Genomic DNA, 25959 nt, shown 5'->3' with positions numbered 1-25959 from the left:
CTATAAGGTGCATGTCATATCCATCATACTATACACTATTGAGGAGCTAACCCCCTTTACCTAGTCCACACCCTCGCTATCAACCTGTGAATCGAGTCAATCATTCAATTTCACATTAGTAGGTTAGTACTAGAAACCATAATAAAAATTCAAGCATGCATCATAATTTCTATTTCATTTAACATCATTAACATCTTTACATTTCTATTCTATTTTTTCTATTACACTCTCTGGAGGATATGGTTAATGATGTTAGGGAAAAAAAGAGTAAGGGTTTAAATTTTACCATTATTCAATAAGGTCTGATCTTTAGGCTCTATCAATTCCACCTTGCCCTTTGTCCCCCTAGGGTTATAGTGGTTGATAACCAATGCTAACATTGGAATTCCCCCCCAAGTACTAGCACAGATACCAAAATCTATAGGTCACACCCCTCCTCCAGCGGAGAGGATAAGAAAAAGAAAAAAACAAAGTCGACTATGGAAAAAAGGGTTGTAAAAAAAATTAAGGTTGAAAAACCTATGGAGGTGAAAATTGAGGAGTCAAAAGAGGAGGGAGGGGGTAAGGGTAGGAGAAGGTCAAGAAGGCTTGCTAAGTCCTAGGCTAGGTATAAGCAGAAGTCCAAAAGATATAGGGTGGAAGAGGAGGAAGAGGAGAGTTTTGAGAGCAAGGAAAGGGAGCTAGAGGAGGAAAAAATTTATGACCCCAAGAGAGATAATGAGGAAGGGAAAAAAGGAAAAAGTGAAAACTCGATGGATAATACCCAAATGTCTATTGGTAATACCCTAGCGTTAGCTAGTAAAGACATTGCCACCAAGACTCATGTGTCAGCCAACTTTTCGCCCTCCAGCCCATTACTTTTTGTGAAGACAATAACAAAGTGGACACTTCCCCCATCACAATTTCCTCACCCTTTAAAGAAAAAGGTAATGTTTTTACTAACCCTCAAGTTTTGCAAGATGAAAATCAATTGACAAAGACTAATGAGGGATCTGGAAAGGTTGATAAAGATGGAAACGAAAAAGAGGAGGAATGAAATGAAAAGACTACACTGCTGGAAACAAGAGTCAAAACCTTGGAGGAGGGATTCCATACTTTCTCTAAATTTGCACTAAAGGTCACTCATGCAGTGGCTACCACCCTCCAGTTGCTAGCATAGGAGAAGGATGATTTGGGGATGGACATGGAAGATAATAAGCTCCTCTACAAGTTTCTTGTTGATGACCAGGCCCAGGTTCTTCTGGCCGAGAAAGGAAAAGAAAAAGATGAGAAATAATCTGACTGTTTATAAGGGATTTAATGATCCTGGTTTTTTTTTTTTCTGTTGCTACCAAGTTGATGGTTCACAGCTGTTACTAAGACTTGGGTTGGCCTGTTTGTGCCAACAATTTTTTATTCAAAACTTTATAGTTTGTTTAGTATTGTAGTTTTTGGTTACTGTTATTGGTTATGTGATCTTGAACATTATTTGGTTAGTTTGGTTTAGACTTTTGCTTGATTTACTTCCTTCTAGCTGGTGCTTTTTGGATGATTTAGTTTATGTGGCTAGGTTGCCCCTTGTTAATTGTAGGTGTTTTCTGGTAGTATGTTGATTACCAACTTTTTTTGTAAGGTTCGACCCCTTTGTTTTGGTCACTTTATATTTCAAAAACATCTTTACATACATATTTAACATCATTCCATTAAATATTCATCCAAAAAACATTAAACATGTGTTGAATTAATATAAAGACTTGATTTGTAAAATGATTCATCATAAAATATGAAGAAATAATTGTGACATAATAAACACCATTTCACAAAGTGTTAGTTGAGAGAAGAACACATCATCATTTAGTCATAAAAACATATAAACACAATCAAGTAAGGTTTTTGACTAAAGAACATGATGACTCGAGTCTAAAAGAATACTCATTAACCTAAAACGTAGGAGACAAAGGGTCATGATGTGAAACCTAAAACAAATACACTTGCAAAAGAAAAAAAGAATTCAAGTACAACAAATTGATTTAAAAAATAAGATGGGTGGGAGTTGTACATTCAAGTTCCTTGTTACAAACATTAGCATGTTCCTATAGATCACCATAAAAGGAAGCTACTAATGAATTCCATTTGCTATATCATTAGCTAGCTACCAATAAAGAATATGATTAATATACAGAATCACAAAGATATGCATTAACTCTAGAAGACTAATGATGTGCATGAACAACTACTCTAATATAACTACAATCAGTAACAACTACTCTACCTAACAATAAGTATAATTTGACAGACCTACAGGTATGAATTTGGCACAATATGTCTCTTGTTCTCATCCCCACCCATCCAGTTTTTTTAATTATTTTCGACAAGAGCAACTCATCATTGTGGTTCACTTGATAGTATATTAGTTAATGTAAAAATCACAGGTTGTGGCTACATGCACCAACACGAGTTTAACTTTCAACTTCCATACCTTACAATTTTCACATTCTTAAAATTTTCTATTAAGAATGTAGATTGTGTTAGTGGTAACTCACTAGTTGTAAAATAAGAAGATATCAAATATATATGATATATTTACATTCATGAAATGGGAAATTATCATAAAATAGTATGGATTGCATGTAATATACTTGTGATAATGGGGATAGTTTTTCATCACAAGTCAACTTTAGAGAGATGTTAACAAATATAAGGAATGTGATTATAACAACGATGACAAAAAAATTCTTATGGCTTCATAATGTTTTCTTTAATTGTTAAAGTGTACATGTAATAATTAATAATTCTATGTGTTTTAATGCCACAAATATTATAGTCACGCTCTATAATAACAAAGTGCAAAAGTCACTTGTCATGCTAGTGGTATCTAATGTGTTTGTATATGTTTGTTCTCCATGATGAAATGATCTTTGATGTTCTTCATTTAGATAAGAGTAATTCTATTATGTTTCAGTGAATGTGTAATGACAACATGTAATTTGTGTGTGAAAATTGGCTTAGTTAATCAAGCACATAGAAATAGAAAGAATAAATAATGTATCATAAAGATATATGGTTGCTAGAGTTGTGTATGATTGTAGAGTTCAATAATCATGTATTACCTTCTAAAGTTTCACATGTTTATGTTTGTAGTTTGAATTTGTAAAAAATGCCTAAGAAAAAAGAATGAAAACTCCCAAGATCTAGAAACTCAATTGATAGTACAAATAAGAGATCACAAAATAATATGATAAAAAAAATTCAATATATTAATCAATTTTAATAAACTAAAACATCTTCAAAATAATATATACTCAAAGACAATTTGCAAATATCATGAAATATTTAAGACTCCAATTCATTATACATAACAGATAAAATGTAAACATATAATGCCTGGCCAAAATATTTAAGCAAATGTTTAGAGCCAAATGTGATAGAGTTGTACTAATTTGCGGCGATAATAGTTTGGGGAGAGGCATATCAACTTATATTATAATAGGATATCTGGCTTTCACCCGGACGACCCGGGTTCAAATCCCCGCAACGAAATGATAGTAATTATTTGTAGTTCTGTCATTAACAGAAAACACGAACTGCTGGAATAGCTCAGTTGCTTAGAGCGTGTGGCTGTTAACCACAAGGTCGGAGGTTCAAGCCCTCCTTCTAGCGTTGTTAAATATTCTCTGTGGCTGCTGAAATAATACTTTCTTACTACCTAGCATTATTGAATAGTTCTTCTTAGTTACCGCTGAAATTATTGTTTCATACAGGATCCGTGGCGCAATGGTAGCGCGTCTGACTCCAGATCAGAAGGTTGCGTGTTCGATTCACGTCGGGTTCAACTATGTTTAACTGTAGCTGCTTCAATTATTTTCACCTATTAGAGCTTTTAAATAAGCAAGATGAATTTGCTGTGTCTCTGCTTTTATCTATAAATTCAAATAATCAAGAGATTTATGATGTGATGCTTTATACTAAGGACTCTAAGAGGAGATGCTCAAAGGCATCACTACATCAAAATCTAGAAATAATGTCTTTTCTTCTCCATAATTCAATCATGTTAGAGAGCCTTCTGACTTATTTCTATATGTTTGGACAACAATGAGGACCTATGTAAGACCTTGGTTGATTAAAATAGATAAAACTTAGATTTTTTGAAAGATTTATGATGTTGTAATGTTTTATACTACAAAATGTGATAAGGGTTCAAGAGGAGATGCCCTAAGGCATCACCACATCAAAGTGTAAAAATAATGTATTTTCTTCTCCATAATCCAATCATGTTATGGAGAGGGAAGGGGAGGAGAGACAGAGCCTTTTGACTTAATTATATGTTGCATGTTTGTACAATGATGAGGACTTATTTGAGACCTTGGTTCATTAAAATAAATAAAAAAATTAGAATTTTTAGGTGTGCAATTGTTTTAAGGTTTAACATATTGTAGATCTTGTCAAGATCTTTTAGGTGCTTTATAATGGTTTCAATCAAATTCTGAATGTCAAATTTATGATTTCCAGAGAAAAGCCCTTTATATTTCTTCCCAATCTAATCAAGTTTTGAAGAAGTCAAAATAATGTATTTTCTTCTCCAAAACCCGGATGGGTTGTGGTTAATTTTTGAGGGGCAGGGGGAGAGAGAGAGAGAGAGAGAGAGAGAGCTCAAAGCACATTAGCATTCTAATTTACCTATTCATTACATGTTTGGGAAATGACTACTTCTTTTAGACCATGCATGATTCAAATGTATGGGAAAAAAAATGGACTCTTAACATGGTTTTAGGTCCATCATGTTGTAGAGCTCATCAATAACTTTCCAACACATTTTGAATAAAGTCAATGGGACAATGGATGTGAAAGGTATGACGTCTAGAGTAGAGCCTATTTTATTTCTTCATAACCTGGTTAGGTTTTGGAGAAGTAAAAATTATATTTTTTCTTTGGAAAACATATTTTTCCCTTTTCATAACCCAATTTGGTTATTTGAATCTTAGAAACTCGATTGGATTATGACTTGGTAATAGCCAAAGGAAACGACCCAAAGACTTGGGAGCTCATTTTCCCTCCATTTTTGTTCTTTTAGACAATTTTTCAGCCTCTACGATCATTTCTTGTATTTTCCTTCATTCAGTTTGCAAATTATGAAGTGGATATCTCTAAAATCACCACCATAATCTCACACATTTTTAAAGATTTCTAAACATATAAATTTTTCTAGTTTTAGACAACATTAACATTATAAACTTTAATCATTTTTACCAGTGTTTTGACAATCCTCACAAACATATGTCTACCTTTTTAAAATAACTTTTGATATAATTAACCAAATTCAAAATAAATTACATATTATTGTTCTACAATCGATTCTATACACTTTTAGAAAATATTTTTATTTTCAAGTATTTTGATGCAAGTTATGCCTAGCGCATGAACAAGTACCTGAATTTTAGGATAGTGTCACTTCAAAAAATCATTAAAAATGCTACTCATCAGAAAATTATAAAAATATAGAACGTTTAGATATCACTCTTTGCTATTATCCTACCAAATGGATTTTCAAAATACTATATATAACTATGTCTATTGTTTAGTGCACAAGAGATACCTATGTTATATATTTTTGAAAACATCAGGGATAATTTTTGGTGAGCATGGAGTTTGACTAACTGAATCTTATCTATTTAAAAAAAAACCTTAGTAGTTTAGAAAGTATATTAGAGCACTACAATTTTCATTTTTTACACATCTTGTCATTTTTTGAGTGAATGACCCTCAAATGTCTTATCTAAGTTTAGGTTTACTTGATCTCACAAAAATGAACATCCACTTATATCCCCTTTTTGTTCATCATCTTGGTGTTCTTACCCATATGGTATTGCTATATGACCTAGTGTGTTGAGCTTAAGGTTGGGAATTATCGAGCCTTAGGCTTGACACACTAAGCCACATGTTGTGCACCTTCTACAATACATACCCTTTTCTTTCTAGGGGACCACAAAAATGTTTGACATCTTTTTGGTCCCCTGTCTTTATGTACTTACCCTTAGATTATATTTAAAATAAATGGTACAGTAGATAAACATTATAGAGTCCATCCCTTAAACCCATCAAAACTCTTCACATTTAGCCAAATAATTTGTGCTTGTTTGAGATTTTCCAATATTTTCTACAAAAAAAATTGTGATTGAAAAATAATCGCTAATAAGATTTATTTTTCTAAGAGATTTACTAATATAAATTAATATTTTTCAAGGAAATGAAAAAATTGCCAATTATTTTGCTTATATTGTTTTGGAGAGGGGTTTCTTAAAATTTATCTCTAATTGGTTGGCTAATTTAGCCTTATTTTCCTTATTTTTCTTTAACTTGCACATGTGATCAAAATTATACAAATAAGACATGGATAACTTTAGTTGAAAATATTTGCCAAATGACCAATTTCACTCATCGGAGACCCTAAATTTGGCAAAAAAATTGCACTTTTGAGGTGGTCATGTCACCCGCACTTTATGAAAATTGGGTCTTATGCTAAGACTAATTGCCAATAATGATACATAATTATTTTTATTATGGCATTGATGATTTTGCCAATGGAATTTAATCATTCCATACAACAAATCAAATATTTTTGCCTACAATTTCTGAGGCTTGTCTTATTCAATAGACACATTCACTAATATGCGGTAAATATTTAAGTTTGGGTATATGTGAAGTAGATGTACTTGACACATGTCACTATTTCAGAGACATTCCAAGTAGGTTTTTATCCTTTTAATCTTTGGCCCAAAATAGGTTTGATTGTGGATAGGTGTCATTATTTAGGAGACTTTCTTTAAAACATTTTCTCCTTTAACATTCATCTGATGACTATTAAATAGGGTTACTATGTTTAGATGATATAAAATTTTGGTTTATAGTTATCTGAACTTCTAGTCATGAATTTCTTCAATAATTAAAAATTTGCCAAGGTTTCACATGACAAAAATATAATCGGCAATAAAATTAATTTTTTTCATAGTTTGAGAAAAAACTTCAATAGAAAATATTTTTTTCCCCCTAAAATAATATTGGATTCGCCATGATTTTATACTTTTTTTTTCTTCCAAAGAGGGGTTTCTTAAAGTTATCCCTGAAATCAAATATCATCAAATAGCTAGTTCCAACCCTAGTCTAATAGTGTTATTCTTTTATGTAGATTTTGATTTTTTTTTCACTAGGCCCTTTAAGTTACATCTTATTTTACACACATCCAAGGTCATGTCTTCTACATCCACACTTTATTTTTCATAAACAAGTAGAAATTGGAAAGATAGTCCTAAATTGGCATCTATTTTCTATAAATTTTACTATGTACTTCGAAAAATTAATTTCATTACTTTCCTTCTTTTGTCATTTCTTACCTTTAGAAGCTTCCAAATTAGTAGTATTTTTTTTGTTTGGGGGGGGAGGGGGGTGGCATATTCCTCTTTTAGATCTTCATACTATACTAGCCCTTGCTTGATTTTAAAATCAATGCCTATAGTGAAACACTCAATGAGATTGCACACCATAAATATCATTTTGTAAGTCCAAGGTAATCATATTGCTTCAATTTCAAGGTTTATGGTTATGATTAGATGAAACATAACCAAACATGACCCATTAGTTTGAGATCCTTCAATATAGGGGCTAGGTGGATATATCTATGGGTTTGATTGGCACAAATGTTGTACATGATTGAAGAAGTGAATCAAAATAATGGAAACAATGAAATACAATATCCAAACTCAAAATCCATAAAAAACATGAAATGGGATCTAATATCTATGCATAAAATCAAATGACAAATAATAATACCATAAAAAATACCTTAGGAAACTACACCATTTCTTATCATATTCTCAAATTACTAATGTAGATTTGGTCTTGTAATTTGTATCATAACTTTCATATTATCATTATAATATAAAGGTTTGATGCTTGATAATCATAATACACATTGTTGATCAAGAATGCCTATCAAAATAGTTCTAATTATGACATAATTAGACTCTTTTCATGCATATTCCATAAGTATGCCCACTCTTGGATAGTGATATGTTCTCCTTCAACCATTGGTTTAACCTTGAGTTCTTCAAGCCAAACCTTGAGACCTTTGTACTATAGGATCTACACAAGAATTGAATAGTACCTAAAATGAGTTGAATAACTTCCTTTCAAGTGGACAAATGCTAAGTGCAATTTCTTTTCTAGCCAACTTTCGTAAATCAAAATTTATATAATGATCACATCTTAACTAAACCCCCATCTAAGTAATCCTTCTACCATCTCACCTCATCCACTGAATCTCCCATTTGACCAATCTTATCCACTCATCCTCTTTCCATCCAATCCTATCTTAAATTCTATAATATTTTGCACTTTCCCAATTTAATTAAGCATGCAAGAGAATCTCTAACTTCGAGTGGCATCTTTCTGAGATGGATATTCATCCTTTTCAACCTCCATTCCACATGTAACCATTTTCATTGCCACACATCTCTCCTTCCCAATACTTGTTATCTCACTTACCTCAAATTGGACAAGTGACACATATTTCTCACAAGCCTCCGTCTTCCCTTCATTTAAATTTAATGCCAAGATTTTGCTTCTATTACAATAATAGATAAGACGTCTATTATTAGTTAATGGTTATCTTGTAAATATCTTTAGCTTTAGTTTGCTTTCATTTTTTTGCTTTCTCTGGAATAGAATGTTTCTATTCTTTACGATCATTTCCTAAGGAAACATCGTCTCATTCTTTTGTATAAATTGACCTTTCGGTCTTCGTTATTAACAAGAAAGTATTTACCAATTACCTCCTAATATGGTATCAGAGCCAATACTTGAATTTTTTTGAAAAAATTATAATTTCATTCGAAATTATTTGCTAAATTTTTTTGAAATAATTCCTAAGGTTTTTCTCAAACAAGCCCGTCTAGGGTTTCTAATTTTTGAGAAATTCATCTGTGCAGCTAGGTTTCTTTTTTGGAGTTTTTTCCTTGCAAAGTTTGCAAATCGCGGGAAGAATTTCATCTGCAACTCCCATTTTTTTTCAAAGAGACCCGTCTGCTACAAAACATCTAAAAATCTATGGCCTGTACTTGCGACTGGTTGACATTTAACTCTGCAACCCATGAGATTTTCCCTAATTTTTGGGGTTGAAAATTTTTTTTGTTTGCAGATTCTTGGTGGGTTTTTCGAGAGCTCAACTGGGGTTTCGTCCGTTTTTTCTAGGTGCCTCAATTTTTGTGCCTCAATTTTTGAGCCAGCGGATTCAAAAAATGACAGCAGATTCCTTTTGGGTTTTTTGAGCTCTCTTCTAGGTCATTCTCTGATTCTTCTGGGTCTTCCGTATTTTTGCCTCGAAGAACATGCCTTCACACAGATTTTCACAGTTTTTCATTTAAAAACGTGCCATGGCATCTCTGAAAAATATTTTTCTTGAGCATAATTCCAAATTCAATGGTCGCAATTATGGAACCTGGAAGCATCGCATCATCGCAATCTTCGAATATCGAAACACCAATCAACTTGTTCTGGGTGTTAAGCAGCATTTGACTTCTCTGGGTCTTGATCAAGATACATGGGATCTGAACAATCGAGAGGTAGTAATGCTTCTCAAAATATCTGTAGCTGATGACCAGCTTTCTCAGATTCCATCCGGGAAGACAGCGGCCGAAATCTGGACACATCTCAAAGGTCTTCGTGAGACTTCCGACAAGAGCAGAGCCTTCTTTCTGAAAAACACTCTGTTTTCTATTGTCATGGATGAGCGCACCTCGCTCCAGGAACACCTGAATCGGATTCAGGAAATCCGTGATCAGTTACTTGCCATTGGTCGCAAGATGGAGGAAGAGGATATTGTGGTAATCACTCTTCAGAGTTTACCAAATTCCTATGAGCATTTTATCAAGACTCTCAACATCACATCTACTGGTGTTGATCTAAAGTTCACTAATCTCTGCACCCTATTGTTTCAGCAAGATCGGTGGAAACAACAGTTCGGTAGCAGCTCCAGTTCCACCTCCACTGAGCAAGCCTTTGTTGCGATATCCTTTCAGAAGGATAAGGGCAAGTTTCAGCAACCATCTCAGCAAAAGTATTTTGCTCCAGCATCTGATGGTACCAAAAAGAAGAGCATTCAATGCAACTACTGCCACAAGTATGGTCACATGAAGGTTGCGTGTCAGAAACGCTTAGCTGCCCAGTTTAAGCAATCATGTTCGCAACCCAAAGCGAACAGTGTAGAGCACACTGAGCAGGCAAAATCTGCCTTTTACGCCTTCATGGCTAAAAGACTTGCAGATCATGTGCAGTCATCTGCCTAGTACATTGATTCAGGTGCCTCTCGACATTTCACTCACCGCAGAGACTGGTTTACTAACTACCAGCCTTATTCAGATTCTGTTATCTTTGGTGGTGGAAAAGAGTACATGGTTGTTGGTAAAGGCAACATTCAAATTCAGTCTTTTGGGAGGAAGCTCATATTCCTTGATGTGTACTACGTTCCAGGGATGGAACTAAATCTACTCTCGGTCAGTCAGTTGCTGCGACATTCTCCACACTTGGCAGTCACCTTCAGTTCACATCAGTGCACCATTACTGATCGGGCAACTAAGTCTACTATTGCAGTTGGTCTTGAGGATCATGGTCTTTTCTGACTTATTGATTCTGGTGATTCTCAAGACTTAGCTATGGTTGCTCGGCGATCTTCCATCAGCACACTTTGGCATTAGCGATATGGGCATCCAGTCTTCCAGTCTTCCATGAACGGACCAAGCATGTGGATGTTCATTGTCATTACATATGACAGCTGGTTGAAGACGGGACTATAGATCTGCAGTATGTTCCTACCACAGATCAGACTGTAGACATTCTCACCAAGCCTCTTGGTCCTGATAAGTTTGTCAAATTCTGAGGAGAGCTTGGTGTGTTAGATAGATTAACCATTAAGGGAGGGTATTACAATAATAGATAAGACATCTATTATTAGTTAATGGTTATCTTGTAAATATCTTTAGCTTTAGTTTTCTTTCATTTTTTTGCTTTCTCTGGAATAGAATGTTTCTATTCTTTACAATCGTTTCCTAAGGAAACATTGTCTCATTCTTTTGTATAAATTGACCTTTCGGTCTCTATTATTAACAAGCAAGTATTTACCAATTACCTCGTAATAGCTTCACAATGAATACATAATCATTATAGATAAGTTATAATGTCATTTTGTTCTAGCATCCATAATTATTGCATTTAGTGATATCGAGCATTTTGTATTCTCATTAGCTTCATCTTTTTTCATCGATCTCACTATCCATTTTCATAATCATAGAACAATATTGAGTACCCTCATGAACAAGTTGAGCACAAATAAATTAGGAATATAATTGAAGGACAAAGAAAAAATTCTCTCATTATGTCCATTAGTCTCTTTTTGACATCCAATATTGAGTGTTTGTTTCTTTAATGAGTTGACACAATTGATTTTTACCATTTAAATCTACTTTTAGACTCAAATCTACATACATGTGACACGATATTAAAACAACTTGTCTTATCCAATTGTAAATCATCTACAACTAGCATGATATAGATAATATTGACCTATGTACAATAATTAATACATATCACATATATAATGAAAATAGTGAAGTTGAAAACTTGGAATAGTGTTCACATATAAAAATGACTTGTGCATCTAATAACAAATAGTTACACAAAAAATGAAGTATACTCTAAAAATAACAGTTTAGACAAATTGTTCATGCTCAAAGATATACTTTTTAGCACAATATAATAATGTCTCCTTTCATGTCTTTGTTTTGTCTTAATGTTCAAGTTAATTCACAAAAGTACATATGACATGACATTAAAATAATAATAAAACTAATCTTCTCTTTTTTCTACTACCATTGTAATTGTGGTCCATGAATGTGCTACTCTACCTACAATTGTACAATATTTTAGAAGTTGAACTAAAAAGCACATGCAATATTTTTTAACACATTGTTCAAATTCTTTCATAGAAGTCCACAAGAAGCCACCTCAAAATAACCATAAAACTAATTTGTTCTTTCTCTATTCATTATTGTTATTGTGATCTATGAACAAGCAACACATTATAATTCTATGATATTTTAACATATTATTTCAATAAAGAATATATAGAATGATATTCAAATAAAGATATAACTATTTTGTATTTTTTTATCCTAAATCTAAGATTATAAGTGATACCACAATACATTTGAAATATTTACAAAAATATTTCATTAAAAATCTTTTCCAACTCTTCACTTTAGCTTTGGATTCTAATATATGATTTACATTACTTTTGAGTTACATTTAGCTTCAAGAAGTAAAGCATCCTATAAAATTAAGAACTGGAAAGTTAGTAAGCATCCTTCTGAATTACTTTTATATTTTTAGTGTCATCAAAGAAACCTAAAATATAATTCAGATCCAGATAACATAAAAAATATAAAAAATACAATTGAGATCCATCCAACATGAATTTTAGAAAAAGAAAAGAAATTGGAAAAGCTCACCATAAAACACACTTTCAAATCTATACAACATTAATAGCTGAAATAGACATGTTGTCTGTTATACTTAGGGCCCGTTTGGCAGTGGGAATACAACTAGAATAGGCATTATGTATATTCCGAAATTATTTAATTTTCTGTTTGGATGCACCAAATCAGAATAGGAATAGGAAAAAAATTGGAATACGTATTCCAATTTTGGCCCAAAAATGAGGATTTGGTAATCCACCTAAATAGATGGAATAGGAATACGTATTCCTATTCCAATTTTTTTAATTTTAGAAAACATAAATTTTTGAGTCCATGTATTCCGCATCAAATTCTGGATAAACCAAACAAGAATAGGAATACATAACCCCATTCTCTATTCAAGAATAAATATTCCAAAATAAGTATTCCTATTCCCATTTTTATATTCCCGCAACCAAATGGGCCCTTATAGATTTGATTGTGTGAGCATATCTTTCCACTTGTCACTTGTCTTAACCTGGAACGAAGTTGTCTATCCAGCCATTAAAAATCTAATCTTAGCAAAAAGGTGCTTCAATTTTTTTTTAACACCCCTTAATAATATTTAGATTTTTGATATCTATACATAGTTGACACCTAGTACCACTTACACCTTATTCTCTCCTTTCTCCATTCTCATTTTTTAATTCTATTTAGATGTGGAATAATAACAATTTCAATCTTCATATACTTTCTACAATCATTTAAAGAATGTGATCCCAAATATACCCAATCAAATCTAAAAACTACAATAAAATGCTTCATACAATACAAAAATCTCCTGCCAATACTGGAATCAATCCAGAGAAGAAAAATCCATAATTTTAAGTTCCAGAATCTTAAAATATTGCACAGTGCCAGCAAATGAGCAGAGAAACAAACTTATGCTTCGATACAAATGAACCAAAGCTCGGCGATTTCTACGCCAGTTTGTCGTAAAAACGGCGAAAATTACACATTTTCGGCTTAAAATGACGAAGACGAACAACAATATGGAGACCTTACAGACCTGCAGCAAACGATATTATTCGAAACAGTCCGCCGTGAAGATTTACCGATGCAATTCGTCAGCTGATAAAGAAGCACCCTAAAAACTCATACGCAGCTAATATAATAATAATAAGAACAATTTTATCTTACTCAGGATTCGAACCTGCGACCTGGCTCGGCTGAGAAGCAGCACCTTGACCTGCATTTTCGAGAAGGTTGGCGAGGGTTTGCATGGCCTCCGCCTTTATTTTGAGCGCCGTTATGTAATCTGCGACTTTCTCGAGAAGAATCGGTGCATCCAGGCCAAAGCTTCCCGGGACAAGGCCTCTCAGGGTTTCGAACCGCCGCTCCACGCTTTGCTCTTCCCCTCCATATGACCGGGGACTGCTTCTGCGCCTCACCGGGCCGATCTTGCAAGAAAAGGATTTCAATTTGCAAAGGCTGGCAGCAGATTTTCTAAAGCGGAAAGATCTGTGAAAATAAAATTTCCGTGCAGATTCCGCAGCGCTTTTCTTACGAGAAAAAGCACTCAATCTTCTGAAGCAGAAAGATCTGCGAAAAGAAATATTGTGTGCAGATTTCACCGGGCTTGTCTTTCGAGAAAAAACACTGAATTTTCTGGAGCAGAAAGATCTGTCGGGCTTGGAAATGAAGATTTTACCGGCAGATTTCACGGCCTTGTGTGGGTGGACCTTCAGTCGCAACCGATTTAGCTGTTGAAAACGAAGCTTCGAGGCCGTCTGAGAAGGTCTCTTCATTTTGGCCATTAATAACGCCCCTAATAGCTGCTACACGCAAGAGAAATGCCAAATCTTTCTGCAATGCGAGCGCTGCAAAAGTATACGATGGATTATTGATATTTATAGCACTGATATATGTAGGGATTTGAATTTGACAGGCACATCTTCCCGTCAATCTGGTGGTGACTTTTTAAGAAAAGTGGGCAGCATCCGTATGGATGGTTTATAGTAAAGAGACAAGCGTGAGTGTTCATAATAAGATACGTGATATTTCCAACCATGGCCTTTGCAGCACCTAAAATGATTCATTTCATGTAAGTTAAACTGTTGTGTTCATTGTTTTCCAAATTTTCCATCATTTAAAGTCACTTTTGGTGAAAACCCCAAAAGGAATCTACATACTTCTCAAAAATCCCATTATATAAATTCATCAATTCCAAATAAAATTGAATTCAATTAAGACAAAATTTTCAATAATTTAAAATAATTTAAAAAATCATTAAAATTAACTTTTAATAAATATCTCAACTATGATAACTCGAGAAATTACATATGTACAAAAAAATAATAGTCTAGTACAATTATGCAAATAAAGTCCAAATTTATTCACATAGTACTCAAGGTATAGTTTATCAATTATGAATGTATTGTCCATACAATGATGATATTGTATAACTCATGGATCACTAGTGAAACTATCTCCTATTTAATGGTGGGGAATGAACGTGCTCAAACTTGCACCTCAAGTGAAGACGATGTATGACCTACCCTATTTAGTAAAATATGTACACATGAAGTCCAACTTCTCATAGTATTGTACCATCTTAAAATAGTTCAAAACCCATCATTTAATACCTTTTAGCTCCTGCCCTTTAGTGGTTTTATGGTCCATGGATGCATTTGTTCCCAAATGACTCTTTATCTTGTTATTTTCCCTTTTTCCTGATTCTTTCTACACCATCCTCGAGACCCCAAGATTATCTTTCCTTGGGATAATCCTAGTATCAATCTACCTGGTTGACCTATACATTAGCCTTTTTAAGTCTCGGGGCCAGTGTTATCTCGAGTGTTTAAATTGTTTGATATAATGTCCTAGTTGGCTTACTTTATTTCGATCCCAAAAATTAGTATATAAGAGAGTTTGGGCACTTCATTTTCACAAAAAAAAAAAGGATAACCATACATGCACGAAGGACATCAAGAAAGTATACTCAAGGAATTCATCAAGTTTGTAAAGCATTCTCAAGCATTTCTCAAGATTCAAGGATTCATTCTGAGCATTTCCTCTTCAAGATCTAACATTTTGTTAGCCATCAAGAGAGGAGATCTACATTGTGGCATTCTACTTCTTCATTTGTCCACATATACATCCATGACTCCATGATTTAGTATTTTATTAGCGGATCCATGGAATTTGTGGAGATTCCCTACATTTCTCATTGAAGATCAACATCACCCACATCAAGTAAGGTGCATTATCATACTTGTCTTACTTTCTTACATGATTTTACATATTTTTATCTTTTGAGGTTAATTCCTAAATGAGGGCTTGACCAAGAAAAGACCCCCCCACCCAAAAAAATTCCATATTTATAGTGTGCAAGAACATGTTAGAATTGCAAATTTGCAATAAAAAACCCATTGTCAAAAGCTTTCAGGAGATTTGAGGTCAATAGTATTAAGGAACATATAAACTTGGTGGAATATATATCAGTATAGGTTGACCAAATCAACCTATACCTAGAGATTTACATTTTTGTAAGGTTTATGTGTTTTCTATCCCAATTCCAAACCTGGTTTCAATTTCTACTCTACAATTTTTGGTCTTCTATTTTCTAAGAAGAAAGGTGTTTTCCATTTTATATTTTCATGGTTAGTCACTTTCTCTCTCTTCCCTTTGTTTCTTAGATATAATTTCTTTATTTAGTAGTGTTCTACATGTGTTTCTTGCATCTTAAATAATAAACCCTAGGCATGTTAATCAATTTAGCACATAATCAATCAATTCAATCTAGTCATATTGAAAATTCAAGGTTATTGAACATTGAATGAAAGATAACTTGATTTTTTACTTCTCATGTATATTTTGGCTTTAGTATTGGCATCCGTTCACCTTACTTGGGTCATGCTAATCTAACTAGGGATATATTGAGAGTTATGTTTGGAAGCCCCTCTTTCTCTTATACTGAATGGTTACTAGTGAATATGTTTAACTAATGAACTCATTTCATCTAGTTTACATTAACAAATTCATTATTTTCATTTTCCCCCTAAATATATTTATGAACCTGAACATTTCCTCCTTTATTTGATTATGGTATTAGATTTTTCCACCTATATTTTGTCACTTCTTTTGTGCATGTAGATCCACTCTATATGCTCTTTTTTGCGTTAGTGACATTTCGATATTATTTTTTATTCTTATGGCTAGATCCCATTAGATTTTCTTTGTGTGATCTTCCCTTTTATGAGCTTTATCATATTAAGTCTAACATATAGTATTCCCATTAAAAGAAGCCATAAACTCATGGGCTCATTTTATCATGATGCCTCTTTCTTTCTTAGGACCCATAATGATACCAACATTCTTCCTCATGATCATAATCCTGTCATGGATAATAATTCTTCTCAAATTTCTCATGATGAAGGTAAATCCTTTAAGAGGTTCTCCTTCCCAAGTTTACAAACTCAAGTTCATGAATTTGATAAAAGGGAAAATTGGCTTGTGTATGAAAATCAAAATCTTTAGAGTGTTGTTGCTATTAAATCTATAAATAAAATTCTTAACAATGATGGCAAATAAAAATTCCATTTTGCATGGCATTTCTCATCTTATTGATACTCATGCAAGCCTTTATAGAATGTTCTTAAAAGTTAGGGTTTAATCCCTCTTTCCACAACTATTGAAATTGCTATTCCTATTTCAATATTCATTCCTATTGTTCGTACTTATATGTCACCTCTTATGAAAACTTATACAAAAGTATCTAATCCTCTTGTTAATCCCAAACTTCCCACAAGTATTCATCTTTCTTTGATACCTTCTTAAATTGCCTTCATGTCATATTATGTCTTTGATATATTCCAATCCTCTTCCCACTTCTTCAACTCTTCCATCCACCACTTTTGATGCTATCTCTTCTTGTTACAATATTTTTTCTAACACATCTAATTTGATTGCATCTTCCAATCATATCATTATTAGTCTAGGCCAAACTATCTTGGATTTACAACAACACATTTCTCAATTCAATCAATCCAAATACAACATTCCTACATGTAACATTGATAATCCTCTCTCTTTAGACATCCTTTGTATTGTTATTCCATCAAATGTTTAGATACCTCATCTTGAGACTTAAAATGGTAAGGGCAATCTTGTGATTCATATTAGAACTTCCTTACTATATGTATTTATTTTTATCATGACTATAGGCTCATGGCTAAGTTGTCCACATGAACCTTTAATAACAAATATGTGTAATAGTATTGTTGTTTACTAACTTACTCTATTGATTCCTTTCAAATTATCACCAATGCTTTCATTGAACAATTTCAAAATAATATTGGTCCTCAATGTTTTTACCTATTTAATGCATTATAAAAAAAAAATTAATGAAAAAGTTAGCAATTTTATAGGTATATTCAAAAATTTGTATGCTCATTTATATCTTATCTAGTCTCTGATCATGATATTCAACGCATTTTTATTTCTAAGTTTTAAAATGACATTAGAGATAAGAGTCTCCCTGTTGAGTATACTTCCTTTTCAAAACTTTTTGCGATGCTTCACCATTATCAATTAGAAGTAATCCAATTTGAGAGCACCATTCTAATGCTTAATGTTACTGTTGATAAGAGTGGTACCGTTGTCCATTGAAAAAAGTTCTCCAAACCCAAAAACTATGTCAAAATCAACACGAGAACAAACATAATAGATGATCAAGTTACTTCCACATCTAATGGTACTTCTAAATTTTCCTCTATGTATCATCCTAATTGCAAGTACACTTCTTTCTCTAAACATTTACATGTTGTGAGGTCAAACTTAATTAATGCTAATATTATTAAACTTCCTCTTGTATGACCTATGGATATAAGATAACCAAAGCCCAAATCATTTGATCCAAATTATTTTCGTCAATATCATCATCAGCCTAACCAAGATATTGGGTATGTGTAGGATCATGGTCAACCAAACTATGCCCTTTAGTGGCAATAAAAAATAAAAAAATCAAGGTTATGTCAACTTGATGTGCAATTTTCTACTTGTTATTAACTTTATATCAAAAATTTGAGAGAAAAGAATCTCTAGGAAATTGAATCTAGTTTCTAAACTGCTAGGACTTATCTAAAAAAAATAAGAATTGATTGGTCAAATTTTTGAATTTTAATGCAATATTACAAAAATTTCAAAACAAAAGTAAGAAGTAGACATATGTCTAACCACATTAATCAAAATCAAATGATAATATTTTTTAATAATATTCTAGATATATGTAGTAGACTCGTGCCTAGATGTGACACATATTTTTGGGTATTTTTATTCTAAATAAATAATTTTTGACTTCAGCATTTTTGAAATTAAAAAAATCTTGTGTCTGACCACCTTAACTAATTCAAAACTCTGTAAAATTAAATTTTTCATTTTTTTCCTTAGAGTAGAAGAAACATAGAATGTGATGCATCTTTTGAATTTAAAAATAATTGTACCATTTGAAAGTTATAGTTATTTTTCAAGTAGTGCGTCATTCAACACTTTATACATAACTCCATTAGAAAATAAGTAATAATTACTTACTAAACTTACTATTTGACAAACCTTACATTTATGGAAAGATAAGAACATTCTTAAGAAACTCTTTTTATTTCATCAAATTTTGGTGAAAAAAAAGTTGTTAGCTACATGTTTGAAGTAAAAATCACATAAAAACAGGCCAAAAGCACATCTTTAGGATGTTTTTAAAGTTGACCATATAGCTTTGGTATCAAAAAGTATACTAGACCTTATAAAAATATTAATTTTTTTCATTTAGTATTAGGGTGGGTGGGAAAAAGGTTGGAATAGATTTTGAAATGATTTGAGATATTTTAGAACTACAGATTTTTTAGATCGCCACTTTTTGGCACACCATGATCCTGCACATACCCTACTAAAAAATACTATTCAGGATATCATAAATTCAAATGTTATATTAATTGATGTTGAGGTTAACAATGTGAATAAATATATTGCATTTCCTAATCAAAACTTGCAAATTTACACTAATATTTTACCTTCTCATTCAAAAAATGTTGATTATTGACCTTCTTCTCATCTTGCTAATATCAATTATGCTGACATGGAAGAATAATCTAATCATATTGTTAATCATGTTGAATCTTAACCTCAACATCAAAATTTTTCTCCACCTAAACCTAAGTCTTAACTTTCTATCACCTTTGAACATTCTAAGATGATTAAAGCACTTGACAGTCCTCTTTAAATTAGTTATAGGGTTTCCCATATCCCTTCCCATGGTGTTTTAGTTAATACTTCTTCCATGCTAAATATTATCACTAAAGAACATATTTTCAACAAATAATTACATAAAGATTCCTATGAACATCTAAAGTTTGGATTTAAACTTTAAATAGTTTCCTTTATTGTCCCCGGGGTTCTATATCTCTTCCTATGACCCCTTTTTGGTAAAGTTGTGGATACTACCTTTGGTTTCATCCATGCTTCTGATCAATTTCAAGTCAATATTGGTATCCCATGGCTTTTCTCTATGCAAGATGTCACTTCTCTCATTCATAGATTCCTTAAATTTCCCAACAATGAAGCAATCATCACTATTTATTATTATATATATCAACCATCTCACCCTTAATATTGTGATGACATGGACTTATTTTGGCATTTTTTACCACAAAAGTCACCAACCTACCTTGATTATCTTTAGATCCTATCAAAAGTTCAAAACTTAGAAGATGCTTGAGCTTAGTGAACCTAAGGTTAATCCTTCTAAAGCCATTTTACGTACTCTACCTATTCCTCTATCACATTATCCTATTTCTCAAAACATTTCTCTACTCATCATTATTCCTCCCTTGGAACCTATACCAGTTGATCCCACCCCTTCTGCTTTATCTAATAAAGTTTTTCACACTCAACAAGATTATAAGCATTGTAAGAATTATCAAGCTAAAGATAAAGAACATGCTCATGCTTCTCAAACTATGTCTTCTTTTCCATCATTTCCTTTCCTCAATAAACCCATTCTTGAGCCCTTTGAGGAAGTAAATCATACTAATAGAATGAAGATGGATAAACACAATAATCCTATTTGTATATTAGATTCTATTATGATTGATCTTGATCAGGGAGATACTCTTGATGATGAAATTAGTGATGGTAATGACAATACCCATGTTTGTGGTGATGAATATGAGACTATTGATGATGACCATGACTTTCCTAACACACCTTGTAAATAGTTGATGGTTACTCCTAGTATCAAGCATAGTGAATCTTGCCACAACCCTTTCTTTGAAACAATATGTGTTCCTACTATATTGGATGTGGTTCCTCTTTGATGTAGGAGCATCTTGGGTTTTCTTGCAATCCTGCATGTTTGGATGGATTTTGATTAAGTGTTGTGGAGCTTGGTAGATACTAGTGTTTGACATAAACTAGGAGCTCGGCATGGTCTAGGAACTCGGCAGGGTTTGGGACTTGACATGGTCTGTGACTGCTCGACATGGTCTGGAACTCAGCATGGTTTATGGAGCTCAGCTTTTCTTAGGAATTTACTGGTGCTCAACTTGGTCTTGGTTTCTATAGGTGTCAAGTTGTTTGTGAGTCAACTTTTGGCATTTAATTTATATATGGGTATTTAGTTTAGTGTTGTAGCTGACTTGTGGCTCAACCTATATTTAATATAAGGGATTTAATTTGTTTGTAATGAGTTGGGTCAACTTATGGCTTAGTTAGGTATAAGTAAGGGGTCTTGTAGTGTGTTTAGGTAGGAGGAGGATGGGGTAGAGATTGATCGTTCCAACTTTGAGAAGGGGATGAAGTGTAGATGCAAATTTTGAAGAGCTAGGACTATGACTTGATAAACAAAGGATTGCTTGGTGGACCTGAGGGTACAAGTGTGGATTCTTCTTGGTGTTCTTATCTAGTTGAGTATCTAGACTAGTTGGGATTAGGTTTGTAACTAGATCTTGTAGAATAAGTACTGTAATTGTTGTTTATATTTGGCCCTAACTTGAAAGGCCTTACAACTGAGCATATTGCATTTAATCAATATTTCTATGAATAAAGAGTTGTGAATTGGTATCAAATCTTGCATTTGTCTTGCATTGTTGTTTCTTGTTGTTGTGTTTCTATTGTGTGGTTATTTTCTAGGGGTTTGGACATCTCCTTTAGGGATTCTCCTGCCTTGACTATGTTAGATGGTATCAGAGGCTAGTTGTTCCTAAGTGTGTGGATAGATCGCCGAAGTTGAGGCAATTTGCACCAAGATTTGTAGAGAAGGCCGATCTAGTGGCAGATTGATCTTCTAGCTTTGTGGATCTATTGCTTTGGATTTATGAAAATTTTGGAAGATGTCTCCAAGAAGATTGGACCCTAGGGAAATTGATAATCTTAGTGATGTTGTTGAAGAAAGGATCTCAGAGAAGATAAGAGCAGAGTTTAGATCTAAGAATGCATTGATGAAGAGTGACATGATTGCTGAAATTTTAAGTGCTTTAGGTGGCATACCTAGGCTTGTGGGTACTGAAGGAAGTTATGAGGAAGTTGTAGAAGACTTTGAAGTTTTTGGATCAGTGGTAAGGACAATATTGATCATGTGGAGATACCTATTGGAACTAGGTCTGGTCAGTTTGCTAGACCTAGATCTTAGTTGAAGCTGAAGCATAAGATGGAGGTTTCTAATTTTTCAAGTACTTTGACTCCTAAAGACTTGATTGATTGGATTCATGAATTGGAATACTATTTTGAGCTTGAGGATATTGAGGATCCACTTAGAGTGAGGTTGGCACAAACTAAATTGAAAGGACATGTTGTTCTTTGGTGGAAAGAATTGCAAAAAGATAGAGAAGAAGAAGGTGAAATGAAGATCTCTAGATAGAGATTGATGGTGACTAAGTTAAAGGCTAAGTTCATTCCTGATGATTATGAACTTGAGTTGTTTAAGAGATTGTAGAATCTAAAATAGAAAGATATGTCTGTGAAAGATTATATTGAGGAGTTCTACAAGTTGACTATTCAATCTGGTCATATGGAATTGTCAAAGGAAAAGGTAGTTTGATACATTAATGGTTTGAGATTCAATATTAAGGATGAGGTTGGTATGCTAAATATTTCTTCAGTTGAGGATGCTTATCAGTATGCCCTAAAGGTAGAGGATAAGTTGAAAAGGAAAATTCAAAGTAATGCTAGAGGAAAGGAGAAGCAGGATAGCTTCACACAAGCTAAACCAAGTGTTGAAGGTGATGCTAATAAAAAAAGGAGGACATGTAGAGGTGAGTTCATAGGTAATTGTTTCAAATGTGGTAAAGAAGGGCATAGATCTTTTGAATGTTTGATTGGTAGAACAATTGGTATTGTGAATGATGTTTTAGTTCAAGATAGTCAACTCGAGAAGGGAGAAATTTGGCTAACTCAGTGAGTATTGGTTGGTGAGAGGACATTGGATTCTTGTTAGAGGACTAGTTTATTCAGGACTTGTTGTAAGTCTGGTTGTAAATTCTGCAAGGTGATTGTGGATGGTTGTAACTTATTGATAACCTTTTTGCTAAGGAGATGGTTCAGAAACTTGGTTTGAAGAGAGTGAAACATCCTTATCCTTATAGGATTGGTTGGTTGCAAGGTGAACATGCTTTGGAAGTGAGAGAGCAATGCCTTGTTGATTTCCAAATTGGGTAGTATAAGGATCAAGTGTTGTGTGATATTGTGGACATGAATAGTTGTCATGTGTTACTTGGTAGACCTTGGCAATATGATTGCAAGGTTATGCATGATTGTGTCAAGAATGTATTTACTATTGAGAAAGGTGGTAGGAAGTTTTCTTTGATTCCTTTGTAGAATGAAGAACTTAGTAGGAGGAAACTAAGTATTTGTAGCCGAGTTGAGTTGACAGATTTTGAGAAGGTTGGAGATTAGTATGGAAAGAAGACCTGTAGCACACCTAAGATGGATGTGAAGAAGAAAAAGAAGAACAAAGGAAAGAGTGTACAAGTTGAAGACTTGGAGGATATGTATGTGAAGAACTAGTTTGGGATTTATGTGTTGAATCCCAAAAGATGTTCTTCCAGCTATTGAGAACATCTCTTTGAACCTGGGGTGTTTGATGTAAGAGCATCTTGGGTTTGCTTGAAATCCTACATGTTTGGAGGGATTTTGGTTAAGTGTTGTGGAGCTTGGTAGATAATAGTGTTCAACATACATTGGTAGCTCAACATGTTCTGGGAGCTTGACATGGTTTGGGATCTTGGCAGGGTTTGTGAACTCAGCAGGGTCTCAGAACTTGGCATGGGTTGTGGTTGTTCAGCATGTTCTAGAACTTGACATGATCTATGGAGCTTGACTTTTCTTAGGAATTTACTGGTGCTCAGCTTGGTCTTGATTTTTTTTGGTGTCGAGTTTTTTGTAAGCCAATTTTTGGCATTTAATTTATGTATGGGTATTTAATTTAATGTTGTAGTTGACTTGTGGCTCAACCTATATTTAATGTAAGGGATTTAATTTAGTTTTTAATGAGCTAGGTTGACTTATGGCTTAGTTAGGTATAAGTAAGGGGTCTTGTAGTGTGTTTAGGTAGGAGGAGGACAGGGTAGAGGTTGATCATTCTAGCTTTGAGAAGGGGGTGAAGTGTAGATGCAAATTTTGAAGAGCTAGGGCTATGACTTGAGAAACAGAGGATTTCTTGGTGGACCTAAGGGTGCAAGCGTGGATTCTTCTTGGTGTTCTTATCCAATTGAGTATTTGGACTAGTTGGGATTGGGTTTGTAACTAGATCTTGTAGGATCTTGTAGAACTGGTATTGTAATTGTTGTTTGTATTTGGCCCTAACCTGGATGGCTTTATAGCTGAGCATATTGCATGTAGTCAGTTATATCTATGAATAAATAATTGTGAATTGGTATCAAATCTTGGATTTGTCTTGCACTGTTTTTGCTTGTTGTTGTGTTTTCATTGTGTGGTTATTTGTTAGGGGTTTGGACATCTCCTTTAGGGATTCTCCTGCCTTGCTCTACGTCACTCTTTCTAATTTTTCACCTTTACTCGATGATACAAAAAAATATGGAGCGGGGAGGCACATACAACATGAGTGAGTGACTTCTCTAGCATGGTAGTCTTTGTGTGTTTTCTTTCTATACTATGTTTCTCATGTCATGTGTTTCTTATCATATGTTTTATCTAGATTTCTTTAAACAATCCTTGTTACTTAGTTAGCACAAGGTGATAAAGTAATCAAATATGTTGTACACAATTCTCTATTTATATCTCTCTTCTTCTATAGGTCATTTCATTTTATGTTCTATATATTCCATTATTCATGCATGTGCCCTAGTGTAGTTCTCTAGGATGCTTTGGACTTGGTAGCACTGACTTTATTTTGTCTCTATTATGCTAGCCTAAAAGGACTATTCTTTATACCTCTTACATAGCTTTCCTTCATTATGTTGTAAGTAGTTCTACTTCCTTTGGGGGATAATGAAATTTTATATGTAATATAATATTTGATTGATTATCACAATGACCCCATAGTTGGTAGATCCCTCTTATGCTCTCTCTTTTGTCATGTGTTTATTTCCCTTCAAGTTTTCTCTCATTGGGGCATTTTATAGTGGAAAAATCTCTAATGGTTCATATACACCTCCATTAAAGCCATTACTCTCATTGAGGAAATTTTAATTGATTTAACATGGGGGACATATAATCTTCTCACTTGTACACACAAACACTTCGATTTTGTTTTCTTTTTCTTCTTCTAGGTCCTTCCTTAGGTCACCAAATAGCTTAGGAAGCTTGATCCCATTATATATTTTTATCCCTCTTTGCATTTACAAATAATCTAGGAGGTCTGATATATTTTTTTGAACATTCCTTGAATTGTCAAAGAATTAGGAGAGTCTAATCTTGGCTCTTGCACTTTTTAATGATCCCTTAACAATGCAAAAATCCTTATGCCTGGGTCTTTTTTTCAAATTACCCTTTTAGGACACAAGGTTCCTTTGGGATGAATTTTTGATGGATTGAATCACATGCCATACACTTGATAGATCATTTGATTAATCTATAATGGGTTGATTAGCATGCCCCATATACTTGCTAGACTATTCAATTTCATCTTTTTGTTGCAATGCACATCTTGGTACGGTTCATAATAAGGAACATAAACCTTATTGGAAGAGTTTGCCATAATTTATCTCTCTTTTTAGTGACATCTCTCCTACCATGACTTTGGATATGGAAAAGACTCAAGTTTTTTGGGAGCTTGGTAGTTTCTTTCTCTCCTTACTCATGATGAGATGAACTCTTTCTTTTGATGTACTTTACTAGGAGTACGAGGCATGATCATATGCACACTAAAATGGGGGATAAATGTACCATATTAAAATGGAAGCATGCATAATTTAAGACCTTTTAGCTCCTACCCTTTAGTATTTTATGGCCCATAGATGCATTTGTACTT

The 25959-nt window shown here is 33.5% G+C and overlaps 2 non-coding genes across 2 annotated transcripts; both read left to right on the top strand.

Annotated features, from left to right (window-relative positions):
* The first annotated feature begins 3565 nt into the window (after window positions 1-3565).
* Window positions 3566-3639, top strand: TRNAN-GUU (transfer RNA asparagine (anticodon GUU)). Its single transcript has one exon. It is a non-coding gene; the product is annotated as a tRNA-Asn (tRNA).
* A 100-nt stretch (window positions 3640-3739) lies between these two features.
* Window positions 3740-3811, top strand: TRNAW-CCA (transfer RNA tryptophan (anticodon CCA)). The gene has a single exon. It is a non-coding gene; the product is annotated as a tRNA-Trp (tRNA).
* Window positions 3812-25959: the final 22148 nt, after the last annotated feature.

This window comes from Cupressus sempervirens, chromosome 6 (assembly GCF_028749045.1).
Source record: "Cupressus sempervirens isolate cs-2001-9-10 chromosome 6, ASM2874904v1, whole genome shotgun sequence".
Lineage (NCBI taxonomy): Eukaryota > Viridiplantae > Streptophyta > Pinopsida > Cupressales > Cupressaceae > Cupressus > Cupressus sempervirens.
Note: the sequence above shows the minus strand (reverse complement) of the source record. Positions and strands in the feature narration are given on the sequence as shown.